Source organism: Euprymna scolopes, chromosome 13, assembly GCF_053919585.1.
Source record: "Euprymna scolopes isolate OS-2025 chromosome 13, ASM5391958v1, whole genome shotgun sequence".
Taxonomy (NCBI): domain Eukaryota; kingdom Metazoa; phylum Mollusca; class Cephalopoda; order Sepiida; family Sepiolidae; genus Euprymna; species Euprymna scolopes.
Genome location: NC_136494.1, coordinates 6,837,259 through 6,851,228, shown reverse-complemented (window position 1 = coordinate 6,851,228; position 13,970 = coordinate 6,837,259). Strand labels below are relative to the sequence as shown.

At 36.9% G+C, this 13,970-nt stretch overlaps 1 protein-coding gene across 4 annotated transcripts in view; it reads left to right on the top strand.

The window, feature by feature from the left end:
- LOC145291928 (kinesin-like protein KIF9) overlaps window positions 1–13,970 on the top strand; it is a 223,834-nt gene that overhangs the window by 24,923 nt on the left and 184,941 nt on the right. The gene's annotated exons all lie outside the window — the stretch shown is intronic.

Here is a 13,970-nt window from a genome sequence, read left to right as displayed (position 1 = left end):
AAAAAATGAAAATATTAAAAAAAAGTTTTTATTTATATAAATAAATCATATCAGATATTCAGTATTCTTCCATAATCCAAATACAGATTCCATGAACAAAGCCTCTTTCCTTGAACTGCCTGCCTGAGGAACACTGTTCCACTGGCCTGTTTCCCGGTTGAATACAACATGGCAACCTTCAAATCCAACGTAAACAAGTTCCTGTAAGGCTGTCTCCCATAAATAATCAAATTCTACCCAATTTACACCATTAACAATTACTACATTGCTACTTTAAATTCATTAACCCTAATCCTCGAGTGGCCTTCAGGTCTTGATAAGCGGTGTCCCAAGTAAAAAAGATTTTTTTTTTAAAATCCAATTATTCACAGTTGAAACGTTAATTCTCAATAGTTAAATATTTGATAAGAAATGCAAAAAATCTGTTAATATTGTAAGCGAGATGGTATAATGCATCAAATGTAGTGTTGTCTGCGAACCAACACATTGTAACCTCAGTCGCAAAGCAAGCAGAGAATAAAAAAGAACTTCAACTTTCTTTTTCCTTTTTGTTATGCAATTACATTTCCTTGTTCTCTCATTACCACTGAGACATCTCTCACGTGCTCGTCTTCTCAAACATGCTCTCAAACGTCATCCACATCTCTTACATGATCATCTTCTTGAACGTGTTTTCTCTCCTTTTTATTGTCTTCTTTTTCCTAATGACGTCATTTTGCTCATAGCTCGGTTGTTGTTCTTGTGTAAGCATCCATCGTGGGGTGGTAGAGCCAGCTCCTCCAACTGAATTCTCTACATCTCATATAGATGCCGTCCAGGCATGTAAGTCAATATCAGATCTAACCATTCGTGGTTCCAGTGGCACACTCCGTAGAGGCAAGAACACGGGATCAGATCGACATCTTGCTTCACCGTGCTGAGCCAGGACCACCGCGTCGTTTCTTCCAACCCTGGAGTTAGGCTGGGTTGATAGTGGCATGGATGAGGTCATCTGGTTGCCGGTGCAGAGTATGACCGAACCATCGGAAACAGCTCAGTATTTGCATATAGCCATCGCGGTATGTCATAGCGCGGTATGTCATAGCGCGGTATGTCATAGCGTGGTATGTCATATCACAACGTTTGCCAATATTTATAAACATTTAAGTTCAACTTATCTAACAATCAAAACAAACAATTTATTATGGATTTTATTTATTTATTTTTTTTTTAATTTCAACATCCTTATTATGTAAGTATTAATGTGTGAGTATTAATGTGTGAGTATTAATGTGTGAGTATTAATGTGTGAGTATTGATGTGTGAGTATTAATGTGTGAGTATTAATGTGTGAGAATTCATTAATACAAACAATTCCAGTCGATATGAAAGCTGTTTTTCAGCTCTAACAACCTGTAACTTCCACCCATAACCTCTTCACGGCACACCAGTAATCATTTCGTAACACACTGATGTCTGCAGTCATTTCGCCATATTTTATTTTTTTTTTATGTTTTTGAGTGCTTATTCAGATTGGCACTTATGGTTGCAATTAAAAGTAAATAAAATACAGAAATGTCTGTATGGTGTACGTATCAGTCACGGAATGAAAATGAAATATTCCAAAAAAAGTATAATTCGATCAAGTAGTGATGGTAAAATTCAAGGTCAGACAACCGATTTTAATTTAATTTAATTTTATTTTTTCGGTGGGCGGTGGAGGGGTGGGGGTAATGTTATCTAGACGATCAAAATGTAAAACTTAAACCCAACAATAACATAACGTGTATTATATTTTTAATTATTTTTTCAAAAAATAAAATTTTCTAATTATGAAAACATTTTTTTTTTTTTTTTTAGATGGATCATTTTATATAAGTTAAAAACAAAATTTGAAAAATATTAAAAAAATTACTTTGCCGTTCACTTATCGGTAAAACAAAAAACAAAAAAAAAACGGCAAATTTGTTTTTTGGTTAAAAAAAAAAACTACTTTATCAATTTTTGTGATATGTCATCTTCATTCTATGACAAGTAGATACATAAGTTTTTCTTCATTTTTATTTATCGCTATAAGTGCCAATTCGAATAAGCACCAATTCTTTCTATAATAATCGATTATTTGCGACCAGAGCTGCTTTACTTAGTCGTCAAAGTTTAATAAATTCGTGTGAGAATGTCAAGAATGTTTTTTCCAAACCACAAATAAATACCAGTTTATTCTTTGTTTATAGTCTATATTTGCACATTTCTCGACTGTCTGCCATTTCTCGGCTCCAAAACTACTCCATAGATTTTTAGGTTTACATTGGACTGGAAAACGATCATGTTATATTCAGCTAGAAAGCAGACCGACGGTGTTGTTCCACCGACGAACAGTTCTAGAAAAGACCAAATAGATACACATAGATGAGTGACAAAGGATCGGACAATAAAGGTGGGTATATCTAGAGTTGGTTTGCAGACCTTTTAGAGTGAGAGTGCACAGATAGAGAGTGGGAAGAAATCATATATAGTGGTTGTAGCTAGTTGGGTGTGTTTTTGTGAAAGCTTGGCAGGGGGGGTCATAGATTGGAGTTATGTCGAGCACTTGCAATGAAAATAGCGATAAAACAGAGACAGGCTCACAACGTTTAATAAAACTCAAAGAGAGAGATTAAACAATGCATTGTGGATGCATTATCGGCAGCTACTGTAACTCTCGCTTCTCCTAATTTATCCCTCAATCCTCATTTAGAAAGTGATTTGAAGTTGGCAGTATGTTTACGTGGGCAGTCGTCTGAGATGTCAGAAATTTTCTGTTTCTAGTTCTATCCTTGTGGCCATGTCCCTAGTAAGGGTGCTGGAGGTAAACATTTTATCTAGGCTAACGTTATCTGCCTGATAGTCAGGGATCCAAACCTTGGATTAACCACTAAGGAGGTTGTCCTATCAGCAGGTGCAAAGTACTGGGGCTGCTGTATTGCCATTTGGTGAATGGATGCTGGACCATGCAGTAGCTTCTGGCAGGGCTTCTCGATGCCATATTAGTAGGTAATTGTTATGGCTTTACCTTCTCATAAGCTACAAAAAACTATTTCTTTGTTTCTTTTACTTTCCTTCTCTGCCCTGCTCTAACCAAGTCTGTCGACCTGTTCCACAAATCCCCAAACTCCATCATGAAAAGTCTCCAGAAAAATGGTTAATTGTAGGTATAGACCGTTTTATACCCTCCAAAAAATTCCAGCAAAAACCTAACAGCCAACTGTGGTTCTCTCCAGAATGTGCTGCTGCCATTCCACACAGAAATCACTTTTTCCATTGCTTCCAATGTAAGAGATGTACTGAGATTAAAGCTGCCTTCAGGACTGGCAGAGTAATAAAGAATGTCAGATAGCTGTATGCTCAGTCCGTCGAGTTCAAAGTAGCTGTGCAGTGGCTTGGTTCCCACCAGTTTTGGCACATAACACACAGGATCCTGAACGTGTGCTTTATTCCAACCATCATCAATGGACCTAAGGTAATCTCATCAGCATTGGAGAAACAAAACTCTTTGCAGCTAATTCTAACTTATGCACCCATATTTCCTCTTGTATCTGAAAACACGTCATGCGACATACAAATATCTGTATGTGATGTTGCCAAGCTAATCAAAAGCCTTGATTCCAGTAAAGCAACCGGCCTTGGCAGCATTCCAATTATAGTGCTGAAAAAGCTTCAACCAAAGCGGTAAGCGTTGTCTTAAGGAGAATTGCTTCCCAACACCTTGGAAAACCTCATCAGTATGTCCTGTATTTAAGAATTCAGGTGATTGGTCATCTCCCTCTCAGTACAGACCTCTCGGTCTCCTGTGTGTCATGAGTAAGTTGTTAGAATCTGTGTTAAATAGAGAAGTAGTCAACCACCTCGGCAAAAATAACCTCCTCTGAGATGCAATATGGTTTCCATTCTGCTAGATCTACAGCAGATGTGCTAACAGTTATCTCATAAGGTATAGCATAAAGGTCCATTCCACAAAATCTCCAGCTATAGTATAGCTGGAAATGTCTTTTCAATTATGAAATCATTTCCCTCTGATAGGTTCATAAGAGTAGTGGCTGATGGGCAGAAATCAGAAGCTCACAGTATTTATGCTGGAGTCCCTCAGGGGTCCATCCTGGGCCCAAATCTCTTCCTGATCTACATTTAATGATCTCCCCAATCAAATCCTAAGTTCATTCATAGACATTTATGCTGATGACACTACCATCTATGACAACTTCAAAGGCCATAAATGACCAAGTTCTTTCTGATTATCTCTCGTCTAATCTTAAGCACGTGAGGCAAGAGGTGGCTGGATAATTTTCATGCATCTAAAACCAAGCTTCTATCTTTACATTTTCAATGCTCTGACCCTGTCTGACATCAATTGAGTGGCTCTCATCTTGGGGAGGGTCCATGTTTTGACGAGCTTCTGGATCTGACTTTTACTCCTGCTCTGAGATGGAAGACGTACATCAAATCTGTTGCCAAGACTGCTGGAAAAATAGTGGGATTATTCTACCACACGAGTATATATCTCACTGCTGATGCGATTCTCAACCTATATAAGAGCCAAGTACGCCCAAAGATGCCACATCTGGGCAAGAACTGCTAGAAGCAGATTATCTTGCCTTGAAAGAGTTCAAAATAGACTTTGTAGTCTGGTGAGGGATGCTATTTTCTTTTCCCTGCAACCCCTTTCCCACAGAGACGTTGCGAGCCTGTCTCTATTTTATCATTATTTTCATGACAAGTGCTCATCTGAGCTCTAATCTATGGTCCCCTCCTTCTCGGCAAACTGTCACAAAAAACACTGAGCCTAAACCTAAACGTAGATTCCATGAACAAAGTTTCTTTCTTAGAACTGCATGCTTGTGGAACTCTTCTGTTTTTGTGCTGACTACAATATAATCATCTTCAAGTCCAACCTAAACAAATTCTTGATGAGCCGTCCCCTTAAGTAATTCAATTTACCAAATTTCCACTACTTTACTGTACACTTATAAACCCTTATCCTCGAGTGACCTCCAGGCCTTGATAATGGTGACTCTTTTGTATATGAAAAAAGGGTTGGAGGTTACATCGACCAAAACGTTGTCTCAAGATGAAAATGGTAATCCGGAGAATTCAAATCCTACAAATATGTAAGCATTGGACATCAACTGAAGAAAGATGACGTTGGGTGTACTCTCATTTCCTTTAGTATTCTGCTCTTTAGTCCTCGTGGTCCATGAGCTATATTTCTGGCAAAGGAGGAAGAATTGCTGCTTTCTGGGCCGGTTGTTGTTTCTAATGGGTGGTATGTAGAGATTTTCAATCCTCTCGTCGTATACGTGTCTTCCATGTTTGATATCTACAGCAAATTTTAATTAAAATAGACAAAACTTATTTGCGAACCTAAATTTCATCAGCTAATGATACAATGAATGTTCCTATTTACAATGCCTCCCCACGGGACAGAGTTAGACACCAGGGTCGTTTTTTTAACGAGAAGAAAAGGAAAATTGTCTCAGCCGTGAAGGACTTCTCCTCTACTGACAGAGAACAAGAAATTGAAGCACAGCATCTGAAGAACAGATACTACACTTTGATCTAAAAAACTGTTCTTATCTTGGTCGTTATTCTCACAAGGTTTCGGTTCATAACTACCTGATCTTCTTAAGATACCTCTTGTTAAATTCTGAAATTTTGACAATTTTAAATTGGACTTTTTATTTAATCCACCGGGGTAGATTATTCTTGTTCCATCAGCCACATGGACATGAGGTACAACAGATAAAGGGGTAAGTAATAATCAGTTGTCATCAACAGTTTTCTGGAGATTAATGGTATAACACGTCGACACCCCAGGGGGTCACACCAGAATCAAATATAATGCAATGCATCCCACCGTGAGGAAGTTCACTGGTATATGAATTCGTTTTAGGCTTTTCCGATTAAGGACACCCCCCTCCCCAAAGTTCAACAGATAAAGCGCTAAGTAATAATCAGTTGTATTCGACAATGTTCTGGAGTTTAATGGTTCACTCTTTAATACTAGTAATATAATTAAAAATTACTTAACACTGTTACCCACTTATGGCTGACAGAACGAAAACAATCTACCCCCATGGATTGAATAAAGGTCTAGTTCAAAATTCTGAAGTTATACTTAGGAAGAGTAGAAAGTCGACCTTGGGTTTTACTCCCCACATGAATCTTACTTTCCTTAGTTTTCTCCTTTGGTCCTCACATTGTTTCTGACAAAGGGCGAAGAATTGCTGTTTTAGGTTAGTATCTATCTATGTAACATTTATCGTTGGCTAGTCCCTCCTACAAAAATAAACAAGAACAGCAACGGAAGACAGAAGGAATAACAAAGTCGAATTGTCATTTCTCCCGACACCTGATCTAAAATACACCTACATGCACATACACAAACACAGGGGAGGGGACGAAAAAAAAAAAAGAGAACAATTGTTGATTTTTGGTTGACATCTATGTGAAAGACTCTTGGATTTTTGAGTGAACAATTATCCTTTTTTTTTTTCTTTTTTTTTAAATTCTCATTCGATTCTATTTTTTTGTTTTTAGAGTACGGGGGGGGGCTGGAAGATTGTGATTTTTGGTTGTTTTATTGCTGTTTTTTTCTCCCTCTCTCTATCGCTTTCCTCCTCACACTAGAGACAATTGATCTGAGAACTTGAATATTTCCTGTTAGGGACTGTCCGAGCACGGGGTTGGGGCTCGGGTGTCATTTACAAGTAAAAGACAAAACAGGTAGGGGGCGAGATGTGACCCGATGCGGACCGATGGGGACCGAGCGATGCCAAGAGACCTTGCTAGTTGATTAAGGAACAACTTGTTGCATGGGTGGTCTCATTCAGAGGAATTCACACGGCTGAATTCTAATGATGATGATGATGGTTTGATGTTGTTTTAAACAGAAATGTCTATGGATTTTGTCAGAAAGAGAAAAAACAGATAATAATTGTTTTTATCTCATTGTCGTTATATATCTGTTAACATGAAAGGTTGTTTTTAAAACCTCTGAGAAGTATGAAGAGATCCAGATATCTTTAGCTGATTAAGGCTGACAACTTAGAATGGGGGTCAAGGGTAAGGGTCGCCGCCAAGCATTGTTCGACCTGGAATGACTAATCACTCCTAATTTGATAAGTAAGAACCTCAGTGCAAATGAGGGTTAAAATTTGGTAGAGATAAGTTCGGAGAAGAGCAGTAGAAATTAGGAGAGAAGATGAGGGGAAAATCTTTTCTTTCCTTTTTGCTTAGGTAAATGAAAGGGTTGCTTTATTATTTTCTTTTTCTCTTCGGCAACCAAGCAAGCCCTTACTGTACCCCCCTCCGAACCATTGATTGGTTGACCGCCACTTGTGGACATACTTGGAGGAGTGAGGAGGGTTACAGCTAGCGATTTTGATAAAACAAGGTGAGGAAAGGGAGAGAGAAATTTTTTTTTTTTAGATTCTTTTTGCGACACGTTCTAATACACGTGTCTCTGGCAGCTGATCCCTTCCCTGGACTGACAGTAGATAAAGAACAAAGAACTTGGTAAAGGAAAGAAAACTGCCAGCCCTCTAAGTTGCATGACTAGGCCAGTGTGTAACTATTATTTGTAAAGTCGAAGACAATAATCAATTCTATGTTAAGAAAAACCAATTAAGTTTTGACTTTCTTTTCTTTAATTGGAAACGCCGTTGTGAATGCAATATATTTCTCCGATAGCCCAGGTGACGTTTGGAAGCTGATTTGAAAGCGGAACTGGAGAGCAACCGACGACAATGAAAACGAATTCGACCACTAGACGAAAACACGAGTGACGCCACAGGAATCGGCTACAGCTGCATCTCCATCCACAAGCGTATGCACCTCAGCTGCCCTGTAGGAGTTACATTTCTTCATTTCAATATTGGAAATGGAAATTGATTTTCTTCATTTCCACCTAGTAGTATTTAAAAAATATATTTAAGTTCCTTAGATAAAGTGACTTTATGCCTTGTCTGAAGCAATTTCCAATAATATATACATGTATATATATATATATATATCCGATTTCAACGAGATGTACTTGAAGAAGGTTACTGCGTACATCAACTGAAATGTGTGCTAATAACTTATTTTTTTATTTTATTTACTCAAATGTTTGTCCTTAGTAGAAACACTTTTCTTTTTTTCTTTTCATAGAAATACATTTGCTATTAAGCTGTTTAAATTGTTTTCGTCGGATTCAAGTGGATTTTTTTTTTCTTTTTAGTTTGCATGAAAGGTTCGAAGAACTTTTCGGCTATTAATCGGCAATATAATTTTCTCATTTGTTTTCTTAGAGAAAGACGAAAACATTTTGTGTTTTATTTGGCAAAGAAAATGTCACTCTCATACCTTGTGTGTCGAACATATTGGTTTCATCTCAAGACATTGGCTTGCTGATGTGTTAAATCTCTGGGAAGTTACATCTATAATATATATTTCATCTGTCTGTTTAAATGTATGTGTGTATGTATGTATGTATGTCTGCCTAAAACTTTCGACAGAGGCGACGGATTTCCACCAGATCGGTATCCTTTTGAAGCTCGACCCTTCGGAAGACAAATATAAAAAAATTGGCTAAAAACATTAATTCCTTCTTCACCCTCAACTTGGCACTTTTCTACAAGGAGGGGGTCGCTTTTTTTCGCCAGTATTTTCGAAAGTTATCACCTCTTTTAGATTGACTAGCCTTAATTTAAATCTTCACCACTTCCGGTTTGGCGATGGACGCAACGACAAAGACGTCACGTTTTTTGGGTGTTTTTTTTTCAAATTCTTTTCCTCCTTCGCGGTACGGGTTCAAGCCTGTCTGCCTACTACCACTTTTTTTTTTTTCTCAACACACACCTTCCAAACATCCAGGCAACGCCGGGCACTCAGGCTAGCCCATTAAATAACGGGAAAATGTCTGTTAGTGTGTATGTATGTATGTGTGTTTATATGTTTTGCTAAAACTTTTGAAATCTAAAACGAATAAGAATAATTTTGCTACTTTTAAAAGACAGAGACTTAGACACATAATATGTGAAATTTAGAAAAATATTAATTTTTTTTTTTCTACCTTAACGACCGCTAAATCTAATGGGGGGGGGGCACGTAAAATCGTCTCTTTCTAAACAATTTCAGCATCTGCGCATGCATTGACTGCTTCAACTCTCAGTACATTAATTACATAAATTTGCAATGTCATGTCACCATGGTCTAATGGGTTAGGACATTAACTGAGGAATATGTTTTCGCGTTCGTGCCCACCTTATGGCGGATGTTTAATTTTTATTTGTAACATATTTTTGAAAAAGTTTTATTGGTCCCCCCAACAAGGGAGGGATTGGACCTAGTAATTCACTCCCATTCGTTTGTTCATTTGTTTGCAGCTTTTCTCAATAACCATGCCTTGAATTTTTTTTTTTAATTTTGCACAAACATTAGTAGTGATGAAAGTAAATTTTTCACTTGTGGAGGGGGATCACGCATGTTCGGCTCGTTTCAGTAAGCTTTTGCATTTAAACAGGGTTAAAAGATTTTTTTTTTCTTTTTTTTTTTAAATATTTTGTTCTTTGTATTATTTACTTATCTCTAAAATAGAATTTTTGGTCCCTCGATAAAAGGAGGGTTGACCTGTAAATTCAACCTTGTCCGTTCATCCGTTTGCACTTTTCTCAATAACTATGCCTTTGGAATTTTTTGAAATTTTACACAAACATTAAACATGATATGAGTAAAAACGGAACGGATTTTCCAGGAAAACTCCAATTGTCCCTTTCGGGTTAAAATGGCTAAAATTGACACTTACTGCTTATTAAAAAAAAATTGATGCCTTGGCTTTTTATAAAACTTTCTGAAAAGTTGTAACTAACTGATTTCTATATAATTTTGTTTGTCTATACTTCACGATAACTCTTGGGTGTGCCCCAGGGAGTCTGTTAGGGCTAATGAAAACACTCCATTTTTGGGACTATTTTACTATACTTGTCCAAAATTTTCTGTGTATATCTTTTTAGCAGTTTTGCATTGTACTGCACTCAAATTTAAATGTTTTGGCGCTAAATGAGGGGGGGGGGGAAGGGGCAAGTGATGGACTTAGTCATTTCTTTTTTTGCATGGTGCAAAACTCAAATTTACATATGTTAAGGCCTAAAACTGCACTGTTTGTTCATTTTCACCAGGATTTGACGTTCCTTGGGGGCTAAATGGGGTGGGGGCAATGCTCAACTTAGTCATTTTTTATGCCTCGTTCACTGTGCACTCATGGGGGACCATGCATGCTTCACTTGTTTTATCGGCGGTTGATTTAGCTGAGGTTTGATTAAACGTATGAATACTATTTACATATCATAACCGCTGAAAATTTATTTTTTCTCGCTCACATGCTTCTGTTCTGAATTCGTAGCAGTGGGCAGACATGTCAGATTTTTTTCCCCAAACTGGTATAAATTACTGCACAATAAAAAATTAAAACAAAAATCATTTAGCAAGTGTAGTCAAACGCAACCTTATTTGCTTTTTTTTTTTTTATATGGCCTGGGCAACGCCGGGTAGCCCTGCTAGTCTATTATATAAACTACAGTTGTTTGTACGTTTGTATGTCCAGCTAAAAGTCCATAACGTTTATATTTTCATGATCAACGTTGCCTCGGATGTATAATATCTAAAATTTAGAAGAAGAGAGTCATTATTTGGGGGATCAAATAACCATTCATACAATGTTATCAAAACGTACACACGTCTTTTTTTAATGTACTCCCGTAAAGGAAAGTAACTCTGATTTTTTTTTTTTTTTACAGAATTATTTCTCTTACGCTGACCGAGGTGTGTGTGTGTGTGTGTGTGTGTGTGTGTATCCAGAGACAGAAATAGGCTGGGCGAATAAGAAAGAGAGAGAGGATGGAGTGGGGGAGGGAAAAATAACATGAAGTGATTTATTTTGCAGAGAAAATATCGCTCCCATACTGTTTTCTAAACAGTTCCTTTTATATAACAGTAGATATAACGGGCCAAGATCAAAGTGTAGTATCTATTTTGATGCTGCACTTCAATGGGCAATATTTAAGACATTATTTTTCATAAAGATTGTTTGACTTTTGCCTTTTTTATTTTTAAATTTCACAATGTCTTAGTCAGATTATGTTAAAATTACAGAAAAATATCAAAAATAAAAAATCTATTTAAGTTCAGTTGAGTTAAAAAAAAATAGGTCTTACTTTTGGATCGAACCTTGTAATTTTAGAGCAGTTGTATTAGGTGAGCAAAAATGGCATATATATATATATATATATATATATATATATACACGACTAGCATGGATACCCGGCATTGCCCGGGGGGGGGGGCATAAAGTTCGGTTTGGACACAGCTGCTATGCTAAGGATATTGAGAACTTTCACCAATACTAAAGAACGGAATCGCCCCAAAAAAAGAACAACAACCTCCCCACCAGATATTTCGGCAAAAGGCATACAAAGAGAAGTAGCTATTTTCCGGATCCCCCCCCCCACCTCCAAAAAAAAAATAAATAAATAAATAAACCAAAATAACTTTTCTTTCAATCAAAATAGCAGTTAGTGCCCATGCGGCCGAAAAACAAAAAACAAATGACCCATGGCAGCTGGGTTCGAACCTGAAAGACGAAAAGAAGGGGAAAAAAAGTTGCCGGCTTATGCGCTAGCTTTAACGCCACAATGACTTATGACATTATGACATGGCAAAATAGCGTTTTTAAACAGTTTCAATTTGATACGTGTGCGTGACTTGCAAAAAGTGACTCTCCCACCTTCCAAAAAATAGTCCAGTTGACCATCACAGAATTAATTTTTTTTTCTATTGCTCTTTCAGATGATATCAGTTTTGACTCATCCAATGCGGCTGACAAAAGTTTTTAGTGGACATACGAACACACAAACACACGCATGAGATTTATATAATAGAAGACAAGAAAAACCTAATCTATTAGGGTAGTTGTCTATGTGTATATTTGTATCGCCAGCTAAAAGTCCAACACTACTAACTAAAGACCCACAAAGTTTATATTTTCTTGATCAGTATTGCCCTGGATGTATAATACCTAAAATTTAGAAAGAAATGTTCATATTTGGGAAGTCAAATGAGCACTTATATCATTTTATGTTATCAAATGTCTATCTTTTAAAGTTATTAAGTAAAAGGGAAGGAACTCATATTATGGCGACTCGAATTGTGTGTGTGTGTGTGTGTGTCCAGAGAGAGGAATGGGCTGGGAAAAACGAAAGAGGGAGTGGGAAGCAGAAAAGGAGGAGAGAGATAGAAGTTTTGTTACATTTTTGCCTTGAGTAATGCCGAGTAGCCCTGCTAGTTGTTCAGAAAGAAGGAAGATTGTTAGGTTTGCAGAAAACATACTTCACAGGAACTTATCTCTGTGAAGAGTTCAGGTAAGAGGCTGTACATGTACATCCCTCAATTCTGTCTCTTTTCATTTTTTTTAATTTTTTTTTTTTTTTTTTTTTACACAGTGATCACCACTTATCAAGGCCCGGAAGCCACTCAGGAATAAGGGTTATTGCAAGTACATTAAGTTAGTGAGGAGATTGCTGAAGTGTTTACTTAAGGGGGCGGTTCATTAGGAATTTGTTAACATTGGACTTGAAGACATCCAAATTGTAGTCCGGAGGGAAGCAGGCAGACGGAACAGAGTTCCACAGGCGTGCAGTTCTAAGAAAGAAGCTTTGTTCATGGAATCCGCGTTTTGATTTAGGCACAGATATAGAGTGGGGGAAATTTGTGGAAGTAAAGGTTTCTTTGCATGGACTTTTCTTGCGACCATCATCACATCGTATGAATCCAAAGATTCTATTGTTGGTATTGGTTTCTACGATATTTTTCTTGTCAGCAGTTTTTGTAGAAAGACATCAAGGATTGGGGGGGGGGGGTTCACATGAAGGTTGCCAAGATCTTAGATGTAAGTGATTTTTGTAGAACAAACTGGATTCGAACTCAGAATGCCCAGCTCGTTAGTTTGTGTCATCAACCACTAAACTACCATCGATTCTTTTAAAGAGACAACAGCCGATCAGTGAGATGGACACAGTGATAAATATGTCATTTCAAACGTAGGCGTGGCACACGGAAGAAGACCAACGGATGTGATATTGCAAACTAAAGCTTGGCAAACCAATGAATATATTTCAAACTTGAGTGTGATGGGTCAACGAAAATTCAGTGTAGCTAATGAATATACTTCAACTATAAACCAACAAAAATGTTTTTAAAAATTAAGCATTAAAAAAAAAAGCAATTATATTTCCAGACCAAATATGACAGAACAGTGAAAGAAAAAAAAAAGCAATAAGCACATATTCAAGGCTATTATCACAGTAGACACTTGAATTATCATAAAGTTTGTCAGTAGTTTTAATAATATAATGCAACTAGCAGAGGAGGGGGGGGGGCTTACCTGGCACAAAATACGTCGAGATATATTTTAGTTTATGCAGATTAATATTTATTATTACAGAGTCAATTTTTTTATTGAATATTACATTGTGCCTAATATATAGTACTCATTTCCAAAGTTAAAAAAAATGACTTGAGTGTCATCAGCTAGAATCGAAATCAAAACATTTAGTGCTCCAGACAATTCCCTACCGTTTGAGCTATCAACAGATAAATAAGATTTTAAATTAAACCATTTCAAGTTATGAATGAATTTGCGCATGCACAAAAGTAATAGAAATGTTGGTAAGTTGAAATAAATATTTTGCATTCCAACTTACTGACATGTTTCGATGCGTGCTATTCATCTATCCAAACAAAGATTTTACTCGTTATAAACCATACTTTGTGTACGATTACTATTTCCTGGTAATTTCAGTGTTATGTGACCAGTAGTTGAAGAGTTTATCGGTTAAATATTTTCACACACACATACATACATCTGTTGATTTATTTATATAGATAAAGACTGAAAGTGACTGCTTGATCTAAATAATGAA